The sequence below is a fragment of the Myotis lucifugus genome, unplaced genomic scaffold (assembly GCF_000147115.1).
Source record: "Myotis lucifugus unplaced genomic scaffold, Myoluc2.0 scaffold_77, whole genome shotgun sequence".
NCBI lineage: Eukaryota > Metazoa > Chordata > Mammalia > Chiroptera > Vespertilionidae > Myotis > Myotis lucifugus.
This window is the reverse complement of record NW_005871125.1, coordinates 2,292,998-2,315,071: the sequence shown is the minus strand read 5'-3', so window position 1 is coordinate 2,315,071 and position 22,074 is coordinate 2,292,998. Positions and strand designations below refer to the sequence as shown.

The following is a 22,074-nucleotide window of genomic DNA, read 5'->3' as shown; positions in this document are numbered from 1 at the left end:
AGCTTCTTGGATTTTGGACTTGATTTTGAGGTTTAAGCAGATAGAGCACTACCTACTTTTCTGGAATGACTTTGCTTGGATTGCACCCTGTGAAATATTCCAGGTGTTGTCTACTAGTTCTGAATCTATCTGTATATTAAAATATACTGGATATCTCTAAAGATACCATCTATGCTGCCTGAAAATAGGTTAAGTTTAAATTTCAAGTCTGCTATTAAAGCTTCAAATGCTACCATAGAAAATCTCCTTCAAGATCATCCTGGCACAACGGAAAATGCTCCTGGGTTGAATGTTCTTTTTTCTTCCCTGTTAGATGTTGCTCTTCTTTCATCTTGGTCTCAGCCCAGTCCATGCTTTATTAAAGCCAATTCATTGTGGACTGGTGAATTAAAAAGAAACCAATGACATGTGAAAGAACTTTCTTTCTCACAACCCTGGCTTCATAAAAGACAAAATCTCTTTATTGATAACAATGCCTGATGTTGAAGCAGTGCTTTAGCTTTTCAAAGCCTTTAGTTCTACAGGCATTCTTTCCTTGGAGCTCTCTGAGGAAATTATCACAGTGAAGTGCTTGTAATTATCTGCTCAGGCCTCTTAACTATTGTGAGATAACCCTAGGATCTCCATTTAGGGCAATAGATGTAACTAGGATTCAAGTTATCCCATTATACAGCCTTGAAATGAATTGAAATTTTCATTCAATTAATATTTTATTCAATTAAGAAAATACTGTAGCCCGCTTAGAGATGTAATACCTGCTCTAGCAGCTAATGGCTCTAACCCAATGATAGCAAGATGGCGATGTTACTTATCCACACTATCCACCTCTTCCTGTTGGTCACTTTTGCCAAAGAGGTTGGACAGCAATATGAGTCAATTATTAAGAGGCTGGTTTAAATCCATTCTTTTTATGCAACAGATACCCTTACATAGTAATGGAGGGTTTAAAGCATCCTTTGAGTTTATAGCTGTTTTTCTAAGTGTGAAGATCATCATGCTAAAGTCACTACTCCAGATCTACCAAATTAGATTTTCCAAGGGATTCATATGCCCAGGAAACTATGGGAGGTACCAGTTTCAAAATAACCTTTATCTAAGAAATGATTGCAAAAACACGGTTCAATTTTATTTCAAATATTTATGAACTGAATAGTGCCCTACCTGTTAAATTCTCCAACAGAGATACAAAGAGAGAGAAGAAAATAAATAAATAAATAAATAAATACCAGATGCTTTGCATATTTTTCTCTAAATCTTTATGACAAATGTATGAGATAAGTTATAGATTCCCATTTTACAGGTAAGGAAACCGGGACTTAGAAAAGCTAAGTCACCTGCTCACATAGCTAAGAAGTAATGGAATTCCATTCTGGCTTCTTATCTCATGCTCTAACCACTACCTCCACTGCCTTTATTTTCTCCAAGTGAGATAAGATCTGTGCCTAGAGCAGAATACAAGTTAAATGTTGTCTGTGCCCAACGAGGGTATAGATAGATCTGGACCAAGTCAGGAAGACTTCATAGAGGAAGCAGGAGGACAGGTAAGATTAGGCAGGTGGGAAGAAGGAGAGATGGTATTATAAGTAAGTGGAAGGATAACACAAAAAGATAGTGTTGCTCTTATTATCAATAAGTATCTATTAAGCACTTAAATGCCAGCCACTTTTTATATACTTTAAATGTGTTCTCACAGTTAGTCCAATCCTCACATCAGCCAAATGAGAGCAGTGATTCAGTCTCACTTTCTTAACTTTTTAAGGCCACCTGTCATAGAGAATGACTAGAGCTCCATCCACTTTCTCCCTACTGTATTTCAATTCCTTCCATCCCCTTGTCCCTTGTCCTCAACCACACCTCAGGGAGGAAATGCACTGAATGTATCTTCTGTAGACAAGTCCAGATGTTGGTCATAGTGGGGCCCAATATAAGCATGGGTCCAGCCACATTGCAAATGCCATGGAAAACTTTATTTCATGTTCTCAAGTAATTCTGATGTATGTGGGATTGTGAAAACCTCATTTGAAATGGGCTAACTTGTTCATAATAATTTAAATGTTCAGGCCTCTTCAAAAAGTTCCAGGTCACATTGTTCTGTTCCATGAACTTGCTCTCATTGGAGCATGAATCTGATGTGTGGCCCTTTGTGTGAGGCTCTGAAGGGCCTTAAGGGGAAGGCAAGTGCTCTCATAGAGGGAGTCAGGTATGGTGGATGCTGCTCAGAGAGGCAGGACCACTTCTCTTCCTCATGGTTGCTTTTAATGTTTCTTTGAAAAACTTTACACTAAGATTTACATGGAATGGGAACTGGCCTTAAAATAGTAAAATGATCAAGTGTCGTCTCACTTCTATGTCCCCTCCCTCCCATCCTTTGCACCCAACACCTTCATGCTCCCAGGCACCAAAGCCTTCTGTGGGGCCTAACCCAAGGAGCCAGGTTTGTGGTGAAGAATTGTTTCTTCTTCTTTCACTTCTTTGCAATCTCTCATCATGACATTTATTTCAAAAAAGTTCTGGCGGATGGAATTTTGAGATCAGGGTGACAGGGTAGTGGGGTTCTTGGTGAGGGCCCTCTTCTAGGTTATGTCCTCGCAAGACTTTCCTTGGTGCATTCAGGTGGTGCATTCAGGTGAACACACACACACACACACACACACACACACACACACAGATTTCATGTCTCTTCTTCTTTTAGGGGCACTATAATCCCATCATAAGGTCCCTACCTTATTGACCTCATCTAATCCTGATTACCTCCCAAGGACCTCACCTCAAAATACCATCACATTGGGAATTAGAGTTTCAACATATGAATTTGTGGGCAAGGGGACACAAACATTCAGTTCTCATACCTGTGGTCCTTGCCAGGGTGTTAACGCCCATGTCCCTAGAAAGTGTCCCCAAGAAAGTAACTTCTTATTGATCTAGTCATACATTCTAGTCCCCTTGATCAAGCACCCTCAAAATCTAGTTCCAAGAGTACTTGTTCTCCTGATGGCAGGTACATTCTAGCTAATTTTTAAAGCTCCTTCAGTGTATAATCTTTCCTCCTTTATCAGGCCCACCATGGTCCATCAGGTTATGCTGAGATTTAAACTGTCATCCACCTGGCAGCCAGGTGAGGAAATGGGAGCAGCTTCTGTTGTTTTGTGGAGATGAGGTCTCTTCAGCATCTCTTAGCACAGGGGAAGTGCTAGCTTGTACTAGGAAAACTCTGAGGAATTCTTCAGAGACAGCCATTCAAATGTCTCCCTGCCATGTTTCAGGGTACCAGGTTTTCTCAACCAGGGCCCTGACCTTAGTGTGACAGACTTGCCTCAGTGAACACTGGGTGTCTCTGAGCTCTGCAATTCTTTCTAAAGACACTGCTCAGCAGGGTCTCTTTGAAAGCTATCAAAGGCTCTTATGGTTAGCCTTTAACTGCTTGGCAAAGGCCCCCAGTTTCTCCTAGGAAGGCCGCCATTGCCATCTCCTTCTCAGCAGGGAATCAGTACTACAGGCATACCTCAGATATTGAAGATTTGATTTCAGACCACTGCAATAAAGCAAATAGGACAATAAAGTCACACAAATGTTTTGGTTTCCTAGTGCTTATAAAAGTACACCATACTGTCCTGACTGGTTTGGCTCAGTGGATAGAGCGTCGGCCTGCGACTGAAGGATCCCAGGTTCGATTCCAGTCAAGGGCATGTACCTTGGTTGCAGGCATATCCCCAATAGGGGGTGTGCAGGAGGCAGCTGATCGATGTTTCTCTCTCATCCATGTTTCTAACTCTCTATCCCTCTCCCTTCCTCTCTGTAAAAAATCAATAAAATATATATTTTTTAAAAAGGGTGAGAAACTAAATATAAGAGCATTTTTTAAAAAAGTACACCATACTGTAGTCTATTACATGTGCAATGGCATTATGTGTAAAAAATATATACATACCTTAATTTATAAATACTTTATTGCTGACTGAACCTAAAGAATTTCACTCTTGGAAGAGATCTTAGAGTTACAGCTTCTAACCTGCTGTTTTATTCTCCTTTTCAAACCCCAGCGCCATGACCTGTTATTCCTTAAATGCTGCCACAGTCCAGGAACTCACCACACCCATAAGCCACACATTCCATCTTCAGTTAAGTCTGGCAGCCAACTTCCTCCTCAGACTGAGTTGATAAGTCTACTTCTAGCCTCCTGAATGGTCTCACTGCCCTGGATAACCTTATGTTCATTTACTCACTGCTTCCCAGCTGGTATATCTTATAAATATGAGTAGCCCATTAAAGATTCTACATCAGGAAGTTAGTGCTGAAGGCAAGTAGAGCTTCATCCTATTTGGGACCTCTGAAGGACATTCCACAGTCAGCACACCTGAGGGGCAAGGAAGTTAGGGTATCCACCAAAACCCACCTATCATTGGTCAAAGGTTACTTTTAGGGGCACATTGATTCTCTGTCACTTTTGTTTTGCATTATGGGCAAAGTTAGTGTGTTGCTACAGTCAGAACAAGTGCATAGTAGGGGAGCCTTTGCATGTAGAAATCTGTGTCTGAGAGGATATGAGCAGGACACCAGCAATATCTGCTATAGGGAGTGGGGGTGGGGGGAGCAAAGAAAGTGTTTGTTAAAATAATCATCTCAGCTACTGAAGAGCAGAAACAGAAAATAAAACATACTTTATTGCTAAAAAATGCTAACAATCATCCGAGCCTTCAGCGAGTCATAATCTTTGTGCCTTCAATTTGTAAAAAGTACAACAATGTTGTAAAAAGTACAACATCTGTGAAGTGCAATAAAGCAAAGCACAATAAAACAAGGTATGCCTGTAAGTAGTAACGAGCCAAGTCCACTGCCTTTGTAGACATTTCCCTCACCCCAATCATATTTCAAATGCTGACAAATTGCTCCCTAAGGGAAGTTCTCCTCACTAGAGCATTTTCCCATGTCCCCACTCACGAAAAGTTTAGTACTTGAACCTCCATCCTATGCCAGGCATTACCCATTCCCATAAACTACTCAGGATGGTGCCCTCTTTGCTTTATGGGCTTAAGCCCATTTTGCAAGCCCATCTTAACTACTTTTTCAGACCACTCCTGGCACAACTTGTGTTAGTTTGGGTCCTTCAGGGGTTAGATGTGCAAAAGATTTGAGGGAAATGCCTCTGTCGGAATGCTTCACTCTCCCTTCCTGCTCACAGCACAGCTCCTAGACCAGAAGCATTAGCTTCACTCGGAGCTTGTTAAAAATGTAGACTCCCAGGCCCCATGCCAGTCCTACAGAATCAGAACCTGCACTTTAACAAGATGCCAAGTGATTTTGTGTGCACTTTAAATTTTAGCTGCTCCAGTCTCATGTACCTTGAGCAAGTGACTTAACTACCTCAGTTTTCTCATCTATCAAATGAGGAAGAAGGATAAAAAGCTAAGAGCCCTACAGCTCCTAAATCCTCAAATTCTCTGCTTCCACTCCTCCTTACTTTCTCAGGTGCCTTGAATTGTGCCCAGAATTATCCCGCAGTCTGACAATGAAAGCAGGGGGAAATTGATGGCTGATACAATGATATATCTCATCTCTTTCAATATTAATAGCTGTAAATGAGAATCTTTAACTCAGGAGGGGCAAGGCGCTGGTTTTGCAGCCTGGAGTCATTTGATCTCTCTTCTAATTGAATACCAGACTTTTAGCCGAGTTCCAGAAATACAACACTAGCACAGAGACCCATTCCACAAAAGGGCTCTGAGATGTGTCTTGTTCACCAGAGTGGGGGTGGAGGGATGAAAAAGTCACCTCTCTGTGGGAGAAAAGAAGCATTCTTTTGGAATCAGCTGATCAGAGTTCAGGTTGTAGCCCAGCCTGTGTTCCTCAGTGTGCTCATTGTGACTAAAGAGTGGTAAGAGCACCCATGTCAAGAGTCACTATGAGGCTCAACAAATACTCAGTGTTTTTTTATTTTGGTCAAAATTCATTTTTACTAATAGAAAATAAACACTTATTCCACTTTCAGTTGTCGTACTTGAGGTTTCTAATTAAAAAAGAATTTAAAAGAATCATTTAATAATCCTGTTTTAACTAAAACAATGAAACCGTGGCTTTAAAAAAAAGTAGTCAGCACCATTTACTCATAGGCATTTCAGAATTTGTGCTTCAGTTTCTGGAACTTTGCTTTCTATAAAGGGCAGGAATTGCAGAGCTATCTGGGACAACCAATGAGAAGTGAAGAAATCATCATGAAAGGAATCAGTGAACACTCAGCAGGGTAATTTGGACTGTAAACACTCCCCTCCCCTCTACATTAACTTGTGAAGGACGTGCTTTGAAGCACTGAAGTATGAAGAGTCAGACTGTTATTTGCTGTTAGAGTTCATCTTTTTAGCTAATAATAACTCTCTGGCATAGATGCTATTGGTCTTTAATGTCCTGTGACTTTTAGGAAATGTTGTAAATAATTTGTATTTAATTCAATTTATTCAGAAATTAAATATGTTTAATAAGGTTCACTACTTTGCCAGAGTATCTGCTGGTTTACTACCCCTCTAAAATATAAATAATACATGTAAGTAAATCATAGTCTTAAAATACACTTAGAATGCTGCATTATATAAAGCAAAATATATTTTTAACAAAATGTCTATAATTAGATGCAGCTGAGAAAATAAATCCAAAGTTATGTCAGGGGAGACTCACTCTCCCTTGAAGCTGTGCTACATGGAATGCTTTCAAAAGCATGGGCCCTTAAAGCCATTCAAGGAGAGGTAAGCAGGCACCATCTCCTCATTCTTTACTATAAGATTCCAATTGGGGCTGGGCCAGAGATGAACATTTCTAAATACTTCAGAAAAGTCCATAGAAATGTTAAAAGACTTTTAAGCAAAAGAATGTCTGCCTTTCTGCATCCACGAGTAGTAGTGCTCATCAGACTTTCCTAATAACACAAAGGCAAAGGCAAGTCCATACACTTGATCAGATGTCAAAGGAATGGGAGGTGGACTATTAGGTCACCCTTAGTCAGAGCTTCTTCTGGCTTTTTCCTATATGTTGTTCACCAATATGAGTCAGGTGGACCTTTGTGAGAGAAGTGTTTGGTGACCAGGACCTCTTTGGGGCATTTCTTTCTAAATGGAATACGCAATAGATGAGAGTAGAGGAGGTAATACAGGGAAGCTACTCTTTCAGTTCAGGAGTTGATGAAGCCCATACATGCATTCAGGAAGCCCATGGGATTCTCTAGCTGTGGGTAGTGGCTAATGTGGTCATTCAGAATCAACACTGTGGACCTTGGCAGTTTTTCCTGTACAGCTCCAAAAACTTCAGATAGGAATTCACTGGATTCAAAGGCCCATAGATAAAATGAATTGGCATAGCTACAGAGCCAAGAGCTCCCACCCAGCGTCTTTAAACCTCTTCCTCTGATGGATGTACTGTAACAGACTAAGTTCCCATCATTGCTGTATATCACTGTCCACATATCCCACAGCTTACACTCAGAGGGTGAGGTATATGGCCCAAAGACTGGGATGAGATTTCTACAGAATACAAAGAAGTTCATCATTAGTGTGAGGATGGGTGACAGCATGCCCTTTGAGAAGCTTTTGGAGAAAAAAAAGATAGTGAGTCTTGAGAAATATACCTCCATTTGACAGACAGAGACTCCTTATGGTAAGCCAATCAGATCGATTCTGCTTGAACCTATTTTAATATAATTTTTACATGACACAGAAGGCTTTATAAGAAAATGAAGACCTGAAGAAGTAAGTTTATTGAAGATTTGATGAAAATTAGAAAGTTGTGTGAAAATGTAATAGGACAAAGGGTATGAGCTCCATATTTTGGGATAGCATGTCCTGAACCCCACCATATTTAAAAGGATATTTATTTCAACACTGTTTATAATAGTAAGAACGTGAAGGCGGAAGGAGCCCTAAAACTAAGTACTATTGATAGAAGGATGGTTAAATAAATTATAGTAATCCATACTATGGAATACTATACAGTTATTAAAAAGAATAAAGTGGCCCTAGCTAGTTTAGCTCAGTGGATAGAGAGTCAGCCTGGGGACTGAAGGGTCCTGGGTTCGATTCTGGTCAAGGGCATGTACTCGGTTGCAGGCTTCTCCCTGGCCTGGGCCCTGGTTGGGGCACATGCAGGAGGCAACCAATCAATATGTTTCTCTCACATCACTGTTTCTCACTGTCTTTCCCTCTCTCTTCCACTCTCTCTAAAAACCAATGGAAAAATATCTTCGGGTAAGGATTAAAAAAAAAAAAAGAAGAAAGTGGACCAATGATACTGGAATAAAAGATCTCTAAAATAACATCGAGTGGAAAAGAGCAAGTCACAGATGCTTCTTTGCAAAGCAAAACAAGATAAAATAACCACTATATTAATATATGTGTGTATATATGCATATGCATGCAAAACAGCAGTGAAATGACTAGAAAATTATGTTATTAATTGTGAATAGGGGAATGTATGTATGTGTGTGCACGGGTGCGCATGTGTGTGTTGGTGATGGCAGGTGTTAGGGCAGTGGTTCTCAACCTTCCCTTTAATACAGTTCCTCATGTTGTGGTGACCCCCAATTTCATTGTTACAAATTGAACATAATTAAAGCATAGTGATTAATCACAAAAACAATATGTAATTATATATGTTTTCCGATGGTCTTAGGCAACCCCTTTGAAAGGGTCATTCTACCCCCAAAGGGGTCGCGACCCACAGGTTGAGAACCACTGTGTTAGAGGGTTTACCATATTTTATTCTACATCCTTTTTGTTGCTTGAGTCTTTTACAAAAATGCAGTTATGTACTGCTTGTATAATAATATACAATTTCATAAACAACAATATTTTAAAATCAAAATTTTATCTTCTTTTGGGAAAAACACAATAGCATAAAAAGTCTTAGGATATGCCCAGCCAGCAAGGTTCAGTGGTTGAGCATCAACCTATGAACTAGGACAGTGGTTGGCAAACTCATTAGTCAACAGAGCTAAATATCAACAGTATAACGATTGAAATTTCTTTTGAGAGCCAAATTTTTAAACTTAAACTATATAGGTAGGTACATTGTTATTAACTTAATTAGGGTACTCCTAAGCTGGCCTTTGCTAAAAATGTCCTCAATCTGATTGAGGTACGTTCGCTGAAGTCAACCCCTTCCAACTCTCCCATCCACACTCGTCTTGTATACTTGCTTTACTAGGAGGTCACAGTTCGATTACTAGTCAGGGTACATGCCTGGGTTGTCGGCTGGATCCCCAAGTGTGGGGCATGCAAGAGGCAGCCAATCAATGAGTCTCTGTCATCACTGATGTTTCTATCTCTCTCTCCCTCTTCCTTCCTCTCTGAAATCAATATATATATATATATATTTTAAAAGTCTTAGGACATATCAGTTCTGCCTCTTAAATTCTCTGGACCATTATTCCTTATCTATAAAATGAGAACTTGGGCTATATTATCTAACTTCTCTATCAATTTTAAATTTCTATGAGCCTATAAAATATAATTTTTCACTTTGTTATTTTTGTATTTTTATTTCTTTTTTGTTGACGAGAGAGAGAGAGAGAGAGAGAGAGAGAGAGAGAGAGAGAGAGAGACTGATTTGTTGTTCCTCTTATTTATGCATTCATTGGTTGATTCTTGTATGTACCCTGACCAGAGATCAAACCCACAACCTTCACAACCTTGGTGTATCAGGATGATGCTCTAACCAACTGAGCTACCCGGCCAGAGCCTTTTTGTATTTTATTTCTAATTTGTATTTAACAATTACTAGGGCCCCTCTCTTCCTCAGCACTTCCTACAAAGGTGGCAGCCATCTCATACTTGGCACCATGACTGCCCTCACACCCCTCATGAAACCCAAGACTGTCAAAAAGTGGACCAAGAAGTTCATCTGGCACCAGTCAGACCAATATGTCAAAATTAAATGGAACTGGCGGAAACCCGGAGGCATTGACACAATAGGGTGCATAGAAGATTCAAGGGCCAGATCTTGATGCCCAACATTGGTTAGGGGAGCAACAAGGAAACAAAGCACATGCTGTCCAGTGGCTTTCGGAAGTTTCTGGTCCATAACATCAAAGAGCTTGAAGTGTTGCTGAAGTGCAACAAGTCTTAATGTGCTGAGGTTGCTCACAATATCTCCTCAAAGAACCGCAAAGCCATTGTGGAAAGAGCAGCACAGCTGGCCCTCAGAGTCACCAATCCCAATGCCAGGCTGCGCAGCGAACAAAATAGACAGATTGTGTACACACTGTATTTGTATTAATAAAATCATAAAATTCTGCCAAAAAGAATTACTAGGTCAGTCTTACAGGCACATTACCAACGTAACAAATAATTTTTTTTTGTCTGAGTAACTAAATTATGTCTGCCATGAGTGTGGCTACCTACTTTTATATTTAAAATGATAGAGTTTAGTTTAGTTCTTTACCTTACCAGAATTACTATAATGCAATATGATTACTGCTATAAAGTAGGTATATGTGAAAAAGTATGAAGGAATATATAGAAGGGAGCCTCTAACTATGTTTTGGGTGATCAGAAAATGCTCCATAAATATTTAATCTCAGTTCTATATTATTAGTAGAAATTCCAGAATTATGCAGTAGACTATTATCTCCGAAATAGGAACATTAGTCATCAAAAGCAATAGCTGAAGCACCAACCCAAACATAGGAATAGAAAGTTAAAAATGTCCTCTGGGATACAGACATTGGGGAAATAGAAAGAGTCCACAAGCTCAAAAGCAAAGCAAGAATACCCACTCTCCCCACGTCTGTTCAATACTGCAGAGCAAAATGACCAAATAAGATGCCCCATGCTTGATACCAAAAGCAAAGGGCAATAAGAGCAAAATAAACATCGTGCTAAAAACTTTCTGCACAGCAAAGAAAACCACTAACAAAATGAAAAAGTCACCTGCCAGGGCTGACCAGCAGACCCTGAGCGACAGATGAATAGATTACCCCAACAAACATTTCTGTGAAAGAGAGGCTAAGGGGCTAGTTTACTTTAGGAGCAAATAGCCCTGATTGTCTGCCTCCTTGGCTTTTTATTGTAACAACAGCTTGAACTCAAATTAACTTCTAGATACAACCAGCAGGGTAAGTATCCTTGAGAAAGCACATGCTTCTACAGGGCTAAAGACTAAACATAGAGATTCTAGCAAAACACCTGACTTGTTTGGAAAAGTCAAGGTAGGGGCTACCGCCTTCGGCAAAGTCCCCTCAGAGGCCCTGACCTTTCAAAGAATCCTCCTCACAGACATTCCAACCAAGTCCCGTGCTTCCCCACAGTCACCAACCAAATGAGAGAAAATATTTGCAAATCAAATATCTGATAAGGGGTTAATATCCAAAATATATAAAAAACTCACACAACTCAAAAGCAAAACAAACAAACAAAAAAAACCCCACAGAATATGATTTTAAAATGGACAGGCGATCTGAATAGACATCTTTCCAAAGAAGACATACACATAAACAACAGGTACATGAAAAGGTGCACAACATCACTGGTCATCAGGGAAATGAAAATCAAAACCACAATGAGATATGACCTCGCACCTGTTAGAATGGCTATTATAAAAGATAAGTGATAATTAATGCCATGGAGGATGTGAAGAAGAGAAGACCCTTGTGAACTGTTGGTGGGAATATAAATTGGTGCAGCCACTGTGGAAAACAATATGGCAGTTCCTCAAAAAATAAAAAATAGAACTGGCATATAATCCAGCAATTCCACTTTCGGGTATTTATGCAAAGAAAATTAGAACACTAAATTAAAAAGGTATATGCACTCCTGTGTTCATAGCAGCATTATTAACAATAGCCAAGACATAGAAACAACCTAAGTGTCCATTGATAGATAAATAAATAAAATACATATCATATATATCACATATATATAAATAATGGAATATTATTCAGCCTTAAAAAGTAATGAAATACTGCCATTTAAGACAACATGGATAGACCTTGAAGAAATTATACTAAGTAAAATAAGTCAGAGCAAAACAAATATTGCATGATCTCACTTATATTTGTTCGTTTCCTAATGGCTTTCGGGTCCTACTCTATCCCTGCAGTGGAGGCAGAGAAATGGCAGGTTAGGGCAAGTAAAAATGCTCTAAGCCTTGGGAGCCCTCCAGAGGTAGGCAGGTTGCTTCTGGGGGAAAAAAAAGATGGGGGAGGGGGGGAGAGGAGGAAGGACCTAATCACAGTCTACACAATTTCCCAGGTTATTAGTGCTACATGGCTGTACAAAATGGGAATTCACTCTGGTAGTGTTGCTCAGGAAGTATTCTAAAGACTGTGTTTTTCTTGCTGTGATGTTTGTAATGGTTACAAACATCAGTTAGTCTACCCAGTTTAAGCAGTTTTCCTTAACAATGCCTTTGTTTTTGCTTTTAACCTCACATCTCCATAGGGCAATCAAGTATTACTTGTCAAGAACAGAGCCAACACTATGAAGATTCCCAAATAATTAGACATAAATGCCAAACATTTAAAAAAGCACAGATATTAATAGCAATCCTTCCTCTCAAAGACACAGCCCACCTTATGAGACATATCTAGAGATTATTGCAGTAGTGGAGCTTGAAAGCATTTACTTGGTATGAAGCAAGGAGGAAATTTAGCTACTATTTTATATTTCACTCCTTCTATGAGTAACATGGTTGAGTCTAGTTTTAGCTAAATCCTTGTCTAACCGTCCTGTCCTGTCATTGTGGATTCAAGATCAGGCCACTGATGTTACTTAATGACTCCATAAGAAATAGGGATTCATCTGTTCATGACAGTTAATTTCCAGTACTATTGCTTTGAGGACACATTTGGTATTTACTAAATATAATGCTTATTGAATAAAAATCAATACGTTAATTAACTTGAAAGTGTTATCTAATTTCCTAATTGGTATTTGTGATATTGTGATTAGTAATAAGAAATATACATTTGGTCTTCATCCCCTTTTCTTGGCTCACAGCTCTGAAGAAACCCTTTGGAAATCCCTAAGTGATAAGAGCAACAATGATATCTTTTGTTATGTTAATGAATGAACTTTGGCCCTGACCCAAGGATAGGAGCTGATTGTCAATAGGAGCCTACCTTGTGTTCAGAGGATTGGAACTTTCAGTCCCACCCCCTGATTTCTGGTAATGAAGCCTCAATAAAAAAAAAAAACAAAAAAAGGACAGCTCACTGGCGCTTTTTCAGAGAGCCACCTTGCCAGTCCCAAGCTCCATGAGGACAAAAGCTCTTTGTTGGGGACCTAGCCCTATGTATTTCTTCATCTGGCTGCTGATTCATATCCTTTAATATTCTTTGTAATAAATTAGTAATCTAGTGCATAAATGGGTTTTCCTGAGTTCTGTGAGCCATTCTAGCAAATTAATCAAACCCAAGGTGGGAGTCATAGGATCCTCTGATTTATGGTCAGAAATGGAATCTGATTCTATCTCTGGGTAGAGCAGTGGTTCCCAAACTTATTTGGCCTACCGCCCCCTTTCCAGAAAAAATATTACTCAGCCCCGGGAAATTAATTTTTTTTAATTTTAATAGCAGTTACTCAACGCCCCCAAATGCACCTGTGGCCATCACCGCTCCCCTGGATCGCTGCAGCGCCTACCAGGGGGCGGTAGCGCCCACTTTGGGAATCACTGGGGTAGAGTGTCAGAATTTAGTGTCTGAGAATTGCTTATTGGTGTGGGGAAACTACCACATACACGCACATTAAAATTGGTACCAGAACCTCTTTAGTATTAATGCTGGTTTCCAGTAGCAAATGCTTTGGAGTAAAAATCACTTAACTTCAGTAATATTTGCCAAGTTTCTCCCATTGTGTTGTTTTAATTTGTGTGACAAGTTTCACCTCACAAAGTGCTTCCTCCTGCTTGGTTCTTTTAAAACACACATTAAAATCTGTTTATATATTAATTTCTGCTAGAATCACAGACGTCTCCTCCTCCATGTCTCCTCCCCAAAGGACTAAAAAGGCCTCTTGAGTGGCTATATATATCATTATAAACACTTAATTACTAACTATGCCATAGTTAGAGTCCATCTGGTCTGTACTCTCCATGCCAAAAGCAAATTCTTTCAAGCTGTGCATTTTTACCATTAACTTTACAGTGTGGCTTTCGAATATCAATCAATTCTTTAAGAAATGCAAATGTTATTTTCCCTTAACTTAGCAGTAGCCCTGGGAAATACATATGTATAATTCCTTCCTGGCTGTGCACATTCTGTAACAATAATGAAAGCTAGAAGCCAGCTTGCTATTGGAGGCCATTTAACTTTTTGCTTTCCTCTTGATGCAGCTAGGAAGACAGTGAAAGTGTCTTTATGCAGGCTGTTCACAGGATTAATCTTTGTTTAAATTTTTTTATATTTTTTATATTTTTTGTTATCTTCACCCGAGGATATTTTTTCCATTGATTTTTAGAGAGTGAAAGGGAGGGAGAGAAAAAGAGAGACAGAGAGAGAGAGAGAAAAAAAACAACACATTGATGTAAGAGAGACACATTGATTGGTTGCCTCCTGCACACACCCCTACCAGAGCCAGGGATCGAACCTGCAACCCAGGTACATGCCCTTGACTGAGAATCAAACCTGTCGGTGCCCAGGCTGACATTCTAACCACTGAGCAACATCGACCAGGGCACCGGATTAATCTTAATATGTTCTCATAATTCTATTTCCATTTCTGCTGTTGGGCCCTTGCCTACAGTGATCTCTCCCTCTAACTCAACCTCCAGGGTGTTCTATGGTCCTTCCTAGCCTGCCTTAGACAGCACTCCAGGGTCATCATCTGTATTCCCCTTAACACCAATCCCAGTAACATACATATGCTCGAATGACATCACTAACAATTCCCAAACACAGCATGGGGTTGCTTGCCCCTTGCCTTTGTACACATTCCCTCTGCCTGCAATGTCCCTGTGTCCCTGGGTGATCTCCCATCCATCTTTCTAAACTCAGTTTAAAATACATCTCTCCTGTGAAGTCTTCTCTCAGGCTCTACCCTGCCCTGGCACAGTTGAGAATTCTCTCCACTGGTTCCCATAACAGTGGGCCTTTCTTTATCTCAGTATTTATCACAACATATTTCATTATGAGTTTTATGACTATCCCTTTAGTATCTTGTAAGCTCCTTAAAAGTGGGGATTTTTTTCCATTCTTATATCCCCAGTTGTGAGCACCATGTTTGCCACCTGGCAAGTAATCAAGAGGTCTTTATGCAATGAACAGAAGGAGGTGATACAAATCGGAGAAGTATGCATTTTCCAGCTCCTCCATGCACATGGAAGCATGTGAGACCCATACTCATGAAGATGAATGACCTCTGCTCAGAGTAGGCTTAACTCCCTAACCAAGAAAAAAAAATTGGAAATGACATCATCATTTGCAGATCCCTCTCACCAACTGTAAACTCTGTGCCTAATGGGACATGGGCACGGATCATGGAAGTACATATGCCATGGAAGGGGTCCAGAATACACCACTGTAACATGAAAATTATTTTGAGCTGAAGGCATTTGAGTTCCTGAAATCCCTTATCTGCCTAAAAGCAGAGCCTCCCAAAAGAACTCAATGGTCATAAATCCCGTTCCCAGGTGTAACCAAGGAAGACTGACTCTTACCACCACACATAGACAGTGTCAAAAGAAACTATCCTATCTCCCATCTATTCTCCTAAGAGCCCATTTATCTTTCCAAAAAGTAATTTCTTTTCCCATAAGTGTCCTTTGTTCCTCTTCCCTTCCCCTATTAAGAAGTCATACATTTGCCTTAGGTGGTTTGGCTCAGTGGATAGAGTGTCCACCTGCAGATTGAAGGGTCCTGGGTTCGATTCCAGTCAAGGGCACATGCCCAGGTTTTGGTTTCGATCCCCAGTGGGAGCATGCAAGAGGCAGCCAATCAATGATTCTCTCTCATCATTAATGTTTCTATCTCTCTCTCCTTCTCCCTTCCTGTCTGAAATTAATAAAAATATTTTTTAAAAAAAGAAGGCATGCCCTAACCGGTTTGGCTCAGTGGATAGAGCATTGGCCTGCGAACTGAAGGGTCCCAGGTTCGATTCTGGTCAAGGGCATGTACCTTGGTTGAGGGCACATCCCCAGTAGGGAGTGTGCAGGAGGCAGCTAATCAATGTTTCTCTCATGTTTCTCTCATCGATGTTTCCAACTCTCTATCCCTCTCCCTTTTGCTCTGTAAAAAATCAATAAAATATATATTTTTAAAAATAAGTCATATGTTTTCCGTAAGTACCTTACTTCTTACCTTCCCCTATTAAGATGGTAGATAAACCCCATATTCTAATTATTCCTTTGAGTTACATTTTTCTGTAAACTTCCATGTATTTACTTACATGAATAAAAGTCTGTCTTTGCTCTTGCTAATCTGTCTTTTGTCAGTTTAATTTGCAGGCCCCCACAAACCAAACCTAAGAGGGTAGAGGAAAAGTTTTTTCTCCCCTACACCTGCACACACACACATCATTCTCTCTCTTTCTTTCTCTCTCTGTCTCTCTCTCTCATGTCTGTATATGTGTATGTATGTATTTATGTGACTATGTATATGTAGTCACATGGACAACTGTTAATGCCTACAGAGCAAGGGAGGAATAGCACTTTATCCTTTTAGTTCTATGGTTTTCAAGTGGCTGGATCTTAGGATAAGGGGGCTTAAAACTAAAAACACTAAAAACAAAGAGGGAAAATAACAGAACAAATAAAAAATAGCCTAAATGCATGGATGGAGCTGGAGAGCATTATGCTAAGTGAAATAAGCCAGTCAATGAAGGAAAAATACCACATGATCTCACTCATTCATGGATAATAGAGACCATTATAAACTTTTGAACAATAGTAGATACAGAGGCAGAGCTGCCTCACACAGATTGTCAAACTGCAGCGGGAAGGCCGGGGAGGGTTGGGGGGCAGGAGGGAGGGGGTTAAGAGATCAACTGAAGGGCTTGTATGCATGCATATGAGCATAACCAATGGTCATAAGACACTGGGGGGTAGGGTTTTCAAGTGGCTGGATCTTAGGATAAGGGGGCTTAAAACTAAAAACACTAAAAACAAAGAGGGAAAATAACAGAACAAATAAAAAATAGCCTAAATGGTTACTGGGTTGGCAGAGTCCAGATAAACGGAATCAACAAAAAATCCCCATGTCTGCTTCCCATTTCCAGCCTTCTCCCAAATAAGCTTTTTCTAGTTGTTCACTAATAACATTGACCTTCTCTGTCAACTTTCATGTAAATATACAAGTGAGCAATAATTATGTAAAAAGGGTGAAACCAAAGGGAGAAAGAGAATCAAAAGAACAGTTTTCCTCATGACTTGACCATTGCCTTGAATGAAAATGTTTCAATGTCTGTTTTCCCAACCTAAGCCTCAGATACAATTATCAATGTTTGTTTTCCCATCCTAAGCCTCAAGTACAAGTAATTTCAAAGTGGATTCTCCTCAGTCTGGGAAGGTGCCCCCAGTGGCACTGGAGATGAGAGAGGAGATCCATCCCCAACCTTCAAACAGAAAGTTCCAGCTTTGTTCTATTTTGAGGTTGGGCTCAAAGGAAGAGTTTTATAGCAAAAAACAAAAACAAAAACAAAAACGAAAACAAAAAACCAAAAACACAAAACCAAAAACACCAGTCCAGAAAATGAAGCCATTGGCTCTGGTGAAATAGCAGGCTGGGCAGAAACCTGTAGCTTCCCTTCAGCATAGTGTGTAGGAGAAGGAACCCAGAATAAGAGACAAGAGATCAAGGCCCAAGTCCCATCCTGCTGGATATGACTGTCTGCTTCTCCATGAGATTTCCAGGCTCCATGAGGGCAGCCACACTGTCTGTCTTGTACATCATGGAACCCCCAGGGCCTAGCACAGTGCATAGAACATGGCAGCTATTCAATGGCTAGTTGTTGAAAAAACAATTGAACAGTTTCCTATGCTTGTCTCAGGAATTCTGGATCCTCAACTTGCTAAGGTAACCTCTCTAAGCTTCAGTGCCATCACTGATAAAGCAAACATAATGGTAATACCTATACAGAGAGTTGTTTTAAAAATCAAGTAAGATAATTCATGTAAAATGCATAGGCACAATGCCTAACATGAAAAAGTGTCCAATTAGGGTTACTATTATTTTTGCAATGGTTATTACTATAGTACTCCTGGAGCAGGATTAAAGTTCCTCTTAGAAGCACTTTTTATTTGTAATCTCTTAAAGGGAAGGTAGATGGAGGCTCAGTATTTAGGGCAAATTTCTTAACTTCTCTGAATTTATTATTCCTTATCTTAAAACAAAAGTAATAATGCCTTTCTTCCAGGGTTCTGATGGGGATAAATAAGGCAGCTTAGCTATTTATATAGTCAGTTTTCAATAAATATTATCCAATTGTCAATTAACATGCTCATCTTGGTGGTGACAATGCTAACAGCCACACTCACAGAGTACATTTTGAGTCTAGATTAATCAATCCGTTCTCACAAGGTAAGGTTTACTTGCCCAATTTTATGATGTAGAAACCAAGATTCAGAAAGGTTAAGAAACCTTCCTGACATCACACAGCTAATATGCAGAGCAGTGGGATTAAAACTGAGATGCACTTCACCCTGAAGCACACAATCATTTCTCTGCTTCAGTCCTGCTGCTACTGGAAGCCTTGTCCCAGGAACCTCTGCCTGCCCTGCCTGCACTGTCCCCAGGAGGGACGTGTTTTTGAAGAGGAGCTTTACCCAGCACGTTGAGGCTGCAATCCAGTGCACCTCTGTCCCTCATGAATCAGTCAGCAGTGGAGACTGACATTAGCCCCATGGCAGGCAGGGACAGCACTGTCCTTTATGCTGCTTGTGAGAGAAGCAAAGTTGTCATCTACGCATAAGCAAGCAAAATATTTTACAGTCTGTATTTTGAACTGGCCTAATGTCTATATCATTTTGTCTCTAGTCTTGTTTTTCTTCTTCCTTTCTCAACTTTTTCTAATTTGTATTTTACAAATGTTTGTTAGATATATTAAAGCTTATTGCTAAAAAAGCCAGCAAACATGCACTACAGGGGGTTTGCTTGAATGCCCTGGAAAATTCAAGAAAGAACTACCTTCCCCTTTCCCCTTCCCCTTTTCCCTTTCCCCTTTCCCTTTCCCCTTTCTCTTTTCCCCTTCCCCCTTCCCTTCCCTTCACACAGAAGTGCTGTAACATGGGGCAGAAGCCCTGCATACCAGCCCAAACCCCAGCTGAGGGTCACGTGAGTAACATAGAAGAGCCACATACCTCCACAACCAACCTTCAGCACACTGTCTCACCTTGCCCCAAGAAGTAGTGAATGAGCAGCCACCCTAGACACAAGCTCCAGATAAACCAGAGACAGTAAAGAAACAGAGGCTTAGAAGCCCAAGCTTGTAAAACAGCACAACTCAGGCAGGATGACAGAATCAATGACGAGGGTGAATGGAGTCTTGAAAGGAGGTCTGGGGTGCCTGCTCACAAGGCCACTGCTGCCTGACAGCCACCAGCACCCCCAAGGCAGGAGAGGGGTGGAACAGGAAAGCCTTGTACCTAGTGCTCTGTCCCAAGAAAGGCCAGGGAATGAGATTTAGGCAGTGTTTTCAAAGTGATAAGAAGGAAGAATCTACCTTAAATCTTGCTGGCTTTTCAAGGCCCAGTGCCACCAGTTTCAAGCTAAACCTGAAATTCTGATGGCTTTTCATGGCAGTCTCACCATCCAAACTTACTTTTTCTTCCTTTCTCACTGGTTTAAGTTGCCTCTTCCCATTGGAATGTGAGTGCCATGAGAAGGGAAGACCTTGTCCCGTTAGTTCATCAAGCTCTCACTGTGTCCAGGCCCTAATTTCACACTGCACATGCCACTCTCTCCACTCTAGAGAGCCCCATGTCACAGAAGGAACTGGCCCAGCACCACATTGCCTATGTATGGCATTGGGACCCAGAGTAACCTAGCTCCACATCCTAAAGTGTTGTCTCCATAAATATTTGTGGCAAGAAGCAAGAAAAGGCATAAGGAAGAGGTTGTATGGGTTTTCCCCTACTTCTACAGTCCCCCCCATGCTCCTACCTTCCTCTGCAGAACTCCAGGACTTCTCTCACCTGGCCAAGACTCAGTGAGGTCACAGCAGAGGATGATGAGTCCCTGGGAATGTGGATCATGTTCTTCCTGCTCATTGGTGTGTCGGCCAAGGCATCGAGCATAAGGCACAGCATCTGGCTTGGAGCCAGCCATCAATAAATAAGAATATGGACGAAGATGGGTGAAGGCAATCCAGTCCCTGGGATTCCTGACAGTGCTGTGGGTGACGGTGGCTCTCAGAGCATTGCAACAGTCCTCTAACTTAAAGAGGTGCCTGAATCTCCCTGGGAGCTTCTTAAAAATATGGATTCCTGGATCTCACCCTGCAGATTCTGTACTTCCAGGTTAGAGAGCAGACGCAGAGCCAGGTTTGGGAATCATGGGATCCAATATGAAGGGTTACTGGTGATTAGAATCCTCATGATGAGTTTCTCCCTTATTGTCAATGATGCAACCACTCTCTGTGCTGTATGGAGCCTTGTGTTCTGTTAGGCACCTGGTAAATGTTACTTGATATTAATAGTAATAAAGCCTTCCCCTTTATCCTTCTGAGCATCTTCTAACTAGGAATCCAGTTCCTGCCTCTCATTGTGAATGGTTGCCTTACAGGTCTTGAGCCGAGTTTAATATAATTCACCGGGGCCTGAAAGTGAGTCTTAAAAGAGAGCAGGTTTGGGAAAAGGTGAGATATGAATGGAAAGAAATCAAATACTGAGCATGATCTCCCAACAAAGAGTTGAAAATAATACAGCCGTCTTTCCAGCAGAGAAGATATTATTAACAACACTGAGGTATAATAAAAAGTACAGTTACAAAGTACTTTTCCTTCAGAGAGCTCAAAGTATTTTACTGTATCATCTCACTTTAATCCTCCACAGTCTGATCTGATGGAGACCCTGGCTGGCACTGAGGTGAGGAAACTGAGGCACAGAGAAAGTAAGCAAAATAAAACTGCCTGTACAATTCACTATGGAAGAGTCAGACCCCACATGAGGGCTCCAGATTCAAAGCCCAGGATTCTTTCCACCAACATCTCAAAATGACTATGATGAAGTGCAGCATAGATCAGTGAGACCAGAAAAATGGGGAATTTGGATTAAGAGTTGTTAGGCTCATACTAGCAGATGAACTCAGATCTCTAAAATGGGTTCCCCAAAGACCAACACATCTGACTCTTAGCTCAGCCCTGGGTCAGCAGGATTAAGTAGCCAGCTGTGGTCCATCCAGTGTGAACCTGGATCCCAATCAGGGCCCCAGCCATAGAGCAGGAAGGAAGGAGTGGGGCCTCTTCAGGTTGCAACACAGTCCCTTTGAGCACAGTAAGAAGTGGGGAGTGTCCCAGAGGGACCTGTAAATCATCCTCAACCCTGTCTTCCTCTCCACACTTTCACAGGTGACTGTGTCCACACCAGGCAAGAGCCTGGTCAGAGTCTCTGAAATTCCCCACATTTATCCAGGGCCATGCAGAATTTCTCTATTGAAATGCTTCACCAGCTCCCCAAACCCAGCAGGCCCAGAACAGCACCATCTTCCCCTGCAGGCAACTGTTCCATGCTTCAGTGAAGACCACCAGCACCCAATTAATTCCTTAGACCATTCAGCTCCCTGGCTCTTCCCTCATCCCCCACAGCCAGCTGGTCACCATTCCCTCAACAACTTCTTCTCCAGGTCCCCCTTCTCTTAGTCTCTGAAACAGCTTCAGAGGAAGGTCAGTGCCTCCCTCTCTGAGCTCCACCCCTTGCAGCTCAGGCTATGTAATGCTGCCAAAGGGCAAGTTGACTGTGATGGAGCTCCCTTGTAGCTCCCCGTTACTTTTAGGACAAATCCCAAACTCTTAGCATTAGGTCAAGATCTTCACAATGTAAGCAATACTCTCTTCTCCACCTTTTTTTTTTTTATGGCAGGAACTAGGAAACGAATACAAGGACTTGGGGATTATCCAGGTGGAAAATGATGGGAAGGGCCCCCACAGCCCTCTCCTGCATCAATTCCTG

The 22,074-nt window shown here is 41.0% G+C and overlaps 2 pseudogenes; one reads left to right on the top strand and one right to left on the bottom strand.

Annotated features, from left to right (window-relative positions):
- Positions 1-7,156: 7,156 nt before the first annotated feature.
- Positions 7,157-9,819, bottom strand: LOC102428707 (annotated as a pseudogene).
- Positions 9,818-10,254, top strand: LOC106697511 (annotated as a pseudogene).
- Positions 10,255-22,074: the final 11,820 nt, after the last annotated feature.